At 30.1% G+C, this 7,419-nt stretch overlaps 1 long non-coding RNA gene across 1 annotated transcript; it reads right to left on the bottom strand.

The window, feature by feature from the left end:
- Positions 1-4,442: 4,442 nt before the first annotated feature.
- On the bottom strand, positions 4,443-6,071 carry LOC145325455 (uncharacterized). The gene is made up of 3 exons (XR_013881487.1): positions 5,963-6,071; positions 4,823-4,987; positions 4,443-4,518 (listed from the first exon to the last, which is right to left on the bottom strand). It is a non-coding gene; the product is annotated as an uncharacterized LOC145325455 (long non-coding RNA).
- Between the last annotated feature and the right edge of the window lie 1,348 nt (positions 6,072-7,419).

Raw genomic sequence — 7,419 nt, 5'->3', positions numbered from 1 at the left:
GAAATTAGGAAATAATAAATAAATTCCCCTCCCCTCTTTACTAAACGAAGCTTTTCTATAATTTGTGTTGGTTATAGACGTCAGTCTGTCCATCATTAATATGTTATTATTGTATAGAATTTATAGAATTAGAAAGCATAGCAAACTATATAATACTTACTTATAATTTTGATTATACTTATACATTTATGTTAATGTTTCGCTTTAATGGATATTGTCATCCTTGTTGATATAAACCTACCTCACCCACCCCCCCCAAAAAAACCAGGAAAAAGTAAGTTATAGAAATTTATAATAAGAAGTATAGTAGTATGTAAGTGGAATTAATTTTAGAAAAAAATAACATAACTTTCATCATATTATTTAAGCTTCAGACAAAAAAAAACTTATAACGAAGAAATATAATAAATATGGAATTTTGAATTTTTAGTTACATTTTTCTGTGATCTAATTAACCGATGATCTGATTTTTCGGACCGACTCTTATTATAGAAAAGCTTCGCTTTTAAAGACAAGAAACTCAAAATTTCTAATTTATAGACTACAGCAGTTTAGTTCTCTATTTCAAAAAACTTTAAATAGGTCCTGGTCAGGTTTTAAGCTAGTTTTCTCTATGAAATATAAGATATCCCTAGGAACATGGGACGAAGCCACTAGTAAGTTATTTGTAATTGATGAGATTAGTCCTTAAAGATCACCTTAACTGCAGTAGGACCTGTTTGGTAATGCATTTTAAGAAGCCTTTAACAGTCTTGAAAATAGATATTTATCGCATTGTTTATCCGCAGTTTTTTTTGAATGAAAAAACGAAGCTAAACATAATTTTTTTTCAGTATTGCTAAGACCCAGTTCTATTCCATCAAGTATGACTAAGTCTCTGAGAAAGAATGTTTAAGATATGAAATGATACAGATAAAGGATGCCGATGGATTAGATAAAATCACAATGCAGGTGTTGACATTGGAAACAAGAGAGAGAGGGGGGGTTACGACTACTAAACTAAAGGTTGAATTGAAATTCTCACGAATTTACCGTATATTATTATTTTTTGGTTAGATTTATACTAAAATTTGTTCAACATGATTTTTAATATTAAATGCGCTGTTACTCTATATTTGTTTGTCTGATTTTATATTCACTGAGCTTCGCTTTTAAGGGTGTTATCATACTTGTTTAGTTACATTCAGAGCGGTTGTTGACAAAGGATTGCCAAACTAACCCACGCGGTAGGGGCGTGATTTAAATATATATAGTACACATTTATCTAAACTTAATTTAGGGGGTTACATATTATTACAACGTAGTTATAAGACTTGAGTAGCAATAAAATGAGACGTCGGGTATCCCTCTAACTGAACCGATTTTTGATTAGTCAACGGATCTAAATTTGTCTCAGCCAGGATATAATTAAAAGCCTAAATCGACCAAGGATTAACTGAGTACAATAGTTTTAAACTCAAAAAATTAAAAATAAAGAGCTAAATGAGTGATTGCGTCTTTCTCTTTTTATCGACAGACGCACTTGGATATATCATTTTCATAATGAATGATATGTATTTCGCATTTTAATGTCAGTTTATGTGTAAATTTGGTGAGCTACATTATCGAGTAGCTTTGTTAAGTTTGGATGGAAGAATTTTGTAATGAAAGCGAAAGTGGGGTAGAGGATAAGGGATAGGGTAGGAACCGGTTACAATAAATCCAAGAACTCTTGTCAGTGGAACAAATTCCACCTGTATAAGAGATTTTAATAAATATGATTGGGGGGGGGGGGGTTTCTTACATTACATTTTTGACAAATAATACATAATTAAAATCTACAAAATCCTATTTTTGTATTTGAACTGACAAACAAAACAGAACATAAAGTAACTGGAAAGGTCAAAAGTTGCCACTAGATAAAAAAGCAAGAGAAATTAGCAATAACAACTTAGGAGACTTTTTTTTATTTAATTTTGATTGGTTGGTTAATTAAGCATGAAATGAAAATAAAAAAGCAAGAGAAATTAGCAATAAGAACTGTGCTTAACTAAAGATAATCTTGCTACGAGATTGCGTGATGATAGAAAAAAAATCTTTTCACGAAACCTTATTTATCAAAGTCATAAAATTCTGGCAAGGCCATAAAACTTATTCGTTTTATCATATTTTCCGGATTTTTTATTATTTTCTGACCATGTCTGACCGTAAAGATATGTGAACATATGTAGTATCTTACAAATACATCCCAAATCTAGTATAAGTTGACCCATTCTATCCGTATGAAAATATCCACAAAGGTGCGAAGTCTCAATTTCCTGTCGTTCGAAAATATTGGGAGATTTGTATATTTTTAGGGTTATTTTAGTATTTAGAAAATATTGAAAACAGTAACATTTCTATACGAAATCACCCATCGTTAGACATTTTGAGTATATTTTGAAAAATACTATAAACTTATAATATGATTGCCCTGCATGGCTACCCAGTACCCAATAAAATCTTACCTAACAAACTAACAAACAAAATCCCCCCCTATCTCTTGTTTTTCAATTTATCAGAAAAAAATATGGAAGGATTTCCGTGCTCAACAAATTACTTTGAAATGTATCACTATCAAATTTAAGGAAGTTTGTAATTTCCCCTCAGCTTCCCTACTTATTTTAAATAAGGTGATAAATTTCATATAATTTATTTTTTATTTGAAAATAATGCTTTATCAATAATGTAAGAAGACCAAAAACTAATAGATAGACAAGAAAACTAGATATTATGAAACATCTAAAAATGAATCAATTGTTTCTTAAATAGCAGCCAAGAAAATCTTAGTTTTGCCTTTTAACAAAAATCTAGATAAGCAGACATAAAGACAAAGAGTGTAGGGCAGTGTTTTGGAGCCTGGAGCCGCCATATTTTGCTGGAGCCGGAGCCGTACTTTTTGTTAAAAACGGCTCCAGACTAGATAAATAAAGAGATTTTTATAAATTATAATTTGGTAACTCTGTCTTTTCATGTGCAAATGCCCTTTTAAGTTTCTCAAGTCCATTTTTATCAAAAATTGAACTTTTAAAACCTTCAAAATTCAAAAATAGACTTGGGAGAAAAAAAATATGTCGAGTTTTTCTTGATTTTAGGTCGGAGCCGGAGCTGGAGCCTGAGCCGTATCATCACAGACAGCTTTGCGGAGCCGCACCAAAATCAAACGGCTCCGACACGCTGGTGTAATCTAAACCAGAATTTATAACTAATATAAGTCACACATTGCCCAACTTGAAAAATCATAGAGGTTTTGGTCTGTATGTTGCATAAAATAAAATGAGAAAGGTGGATGCTTTTGCTCCTCCCCCTTTATCTTCTAGTGATATGGTATCCAGGTTAATTGCTTTGATACATTTGAGAAAATTTCAAACTTTTTTTCAAAACCTCCCTCTAATATCTTCCTCTGGATGTTCGCCTAAAAGTATAAGTTTAACAAAAGCTTAATTTTTATTTGGACCGAAATGTAATCTAATGAAATATAAAACATTCCTTTCTAAACAGCCAGTTTGGTGGGTTTTGATATTCTGACGGATTTTCCCTCCACTTCTTATGTTCCTCAATACAAGACTCAAGGTCTTTATCTGAATAATCTTCAATGTCAAGGATCTCCATCACTCTTTTCTCATGCTCATTCATTTCTGCATATTTATCCTTTCTCATTTCTTTCCCCATAATAATTAATTGCTGAATGCAATCACCTGATTGAAAACTGTTGAATATAAATGCTTCTAAGTTTGATTCTCTTGCTGCATTGACAAGCTCATGATGTAAACATTCCTCAAGATATTTATCCAAAATCTGAGCATCTTGCTTTTCCCTGCCCTTGTTTCCTAGCACAGTTGGTTTCTTGGGTGTTACAAAATGATTTGGAATAGCTATAATCTTACACTCTGGATCATAATAATAATCAGCTATTTTTTGTTTTATCTCATCAATCTTTTCTTTGGCTAGAATTCTTTGATATTCTCCTGCGGGGCCTTGAAAGTTTATACTCATATTACCAAGTTCTTTGGGCAAATTTGAAGTTTTTGAATCTTGAGATGTTAGAGGGAAAACTCCAAATTGTAGTCCACATGTGCAGGGGGAAGGATTCGTAGACCCCTTCTCAACTTCATTCTAAATTTATCATTTGTTTTGGTATTCTTAGTCATAGAATCTTTAATGCTGTAGCATCATAGAAAATATCAGATTTTCATAAATATGTAGGACACATTTAGGTTTAAAAACGAAAAATTATTGACAGAAGAGACATTCAAAGTTTTATGTAGACAATGAGGATAAAATATCTTTTACTTGGGATATTTTGGGATATTTTTGTTTTCTTATTACTTTGAATGTTTTGTTAGAGTAATTAAATTTTATTTTTGTATTTTTTAATTGACTAATACCAAAATTAGGTACTCTCAAAATGCAGAATACATAACTTTTTAGTTCCACTACCAGGACCTGCACAACCTGTGTTTTCATCCATTTTAGTTCCACTGCCTAATTCCTTCATTTCTAAATAATAATTTTAAGATTATATGAAAAACATGAATTTAATCTTTCTGTAATTAACACTGTAATCTTCAATAAAATTATTCTAATTGATTTTTAAAAATCTTTGATTGCTCTGGCAAACTATGTTTTTATACTATACATTCAACTTTTTCTAAATTTACTTACTTTTATAGTTCTTTCCAAGAAGTATAAGAAGCTTCCATGTAAAGTAGAATTAAATTGTAGCTAATAGTGTTTCTGTCAGACATAGATTAATTCTCTTTGTGAAAAAAGGGTAAGTTGCAAAGACTATGGTTAGACTTACCTTAACCCAGTATTCAGCTATCGCATTGCAAAGAAATTTATTCTTTGCAGCAGCAGTAACAACACTCCCAGCTGTTGTTGTGGCAGCAACTGAGTCTAGCCAGTTTCTATATTTGAAACTCTGTCCCCAGATTTGTCAACACCACTCTCTTGTCAACAGAGCTGCCTAAAATTGAAAGAGTTTAGTATAAATTAAATTAACACAAAGTTCAGTTATATATATTTTTTTAGGAATCCATTGGTTAAGTACTATCCCTTCTACAAGCTAAATAGTGACATTTCCTCTTCACTTTTACTAAAATTTTTGTCATTTACTATAATATTTACATCAATCATGTAAAGTAGTAAGATTTGTCTTCCAGGATAATATAAAGTTTTAACTTTTTATTTGTGCTTGCTTCCTGTGTATACAATTGTCATAATTAAATTTATTTATTTATTCTACAAGATCCTGTCTATGAAAAGTATTTTTGTGATTTAAAAATTATATTTATTTTTCATGAAAAAGATAAAACAAATTAGAAAATATATAAATAAGAGGTTGACAACATGCGAAAAAAGATATTTTACCAAATATTTTTGAAATTGTAAGAAAGGCAAAATAAAAAAAAAGATATATCATTACTTGGTTCATACACCAGATTTTCATGTTTTAATAAAGTGAAACTCGCATTTGGCTACAACATTAATTCCCTCCTTTTCTCCACCCCTCCTTTCCTACTAGATGAATGAACTGACCAATTATTAAGTACCACGTTAACAAGCTAAATGGATAACAGTTTACAACATATACAATATACATGTAAGGGGAAATATTACAAGAAATTAAAGATTTTTATTTTACTGCTGAGATTTATAAATTAATCCCTACATTTATGGGTGGAGATAGAGAGCCAAGTTAAACAGACAAAAGTAGTCGCAAAGCAGATGGCTTTTCAGAGAGGATGTTATGGGGAAAAAATCTAATAATTGAGGTTGAAATGATTAATAGATTTATAACAGACATATTTACTAAGTGATCTATAAAGTAGACACACATTGCGAGGAGGAATCATCTATAAAAATCTAAAATTTCCATATCCAAGTTAACAGCATATGAATTTAAATTAAATCATTCAAAGATGTGCTTTCTGATTTTTACCTTATAGTTATAGAAATCTTGATACAAGTTTCAAATCTGGCTGTACATTGTATGTCAAACTACCCAACAGAATAGGTTCTTCCTTCAGGTGAGCTTCATAGTGGTCCTAGATAAATTTTATTCTATACCTATATGGGCGATTACTTTTTCTGTTTTTTCCTTATGAATTATTTTCGACAGATTTTTTATAAAACGGCTTGCTTTATTGCATCAAGATCCATGACAGATCTATATAGGAAATAAACGTCTATATATGAGCTCGAGTCTTCCAATAGTAGAGTGTTTAATACTCATAGTGCTCCAAAAATCCATAATAAACTCTCATTGACCAGAACTATAAGACCCATTATTTTACTCTATAAAGAATAAATTCTTTTTTTTAATTTCATGTTGCTATTTGAATTATACTAAAGTATTAAATTCCTATTCATAATATAGAAAATTTAACTTTATAAAATAGTAAATAAAAGAAAACTTGGTTTTTAAAATAATTTGCTGCGTCTGTAATGTGTTCAGATATTAAACTAAAATTTAACATTTAACTAAATATTTTAACCCTTTGAGGACGATAATTTAAAACAAAAAAACTCTAGGATCCTAAAATATTTTAAAGAAAGAGAGACAAAATTATAAATACGGTTTCAAATAAAAATAATGAAATTTAAAAAAGATGGAAGGAACTTTTTTGTCGTTGGGTTGATATTCAGTGGTTGGACAATGGAAGAAAAAGATTAATATTCAGAGATAGGCCAATGGAAGAAAAAGATTAAGATTCAATCTAGCCAATAGCGAGATAATTTTAGAACGCCGCCTCTAGTATTATCATATGGAGGGGAAAGCCACTTGTAAATTCATCATCAACATAGCCAGTTATCTCTTCTTTATAAATTAAAGGATATTTAAAGATGTGTATCTGTATCTCTGCTTATATTTTATAAGGTAAGTATTGTTTAAAGGCTTGTTTTAAGCTACTTAAATAACCACCTATTAGTATGCTACTCTAATGTACGAAGTTCCTTGCTATAACTATTTAAGACAATATGATTATTTGCATATAATGTTGTTTTATGGTCACTAAAACTTTAATTGTTTTTCTTTTCAGAGAATATTTATGTTAAAGAGTTTGTTCTTTAGAGGAATATTGAAGGACATTTATATCATTATCCATAACAAGCGCGCTTATAAGACTCAGCTTATAGTGCCAACTAAAAAATGGCGTTAAATAATACAAATGATGATATGTACATTTTACCTTTGGTTGATTACAATGTAATTGTATAATGGCATATCATAGGTCATTTGTATTGTATGACATAATTTTTATTAGGCTGATTCATATAGTAAAAAAGAAGGATGATTTTGCAGCTTTGCTCACAACACCAAGCTAGAAATATTTATATTTTGATAATTCTTTCATAAGTTGCTTGTAAATATTTTACTTATCTAGTATTTATATT

This window comes from Acartia tonsa, chromosome 8, assembly GCF_053477335.1.
Source record: "Acartia tonsa isolate MP-2025a chromosome 8, ASM5347733v1, whole genome shotgun sequence".
Taxonomy (NCBI): Eukaryota; Metazoa; Arthropoda; class Copepoda; order Calanoida; family Acartiidae; genus Acartia; species Acartia tonsa.
This window is presented reverse-complemented; position numbering and strand designations above follow the sequence as displayed.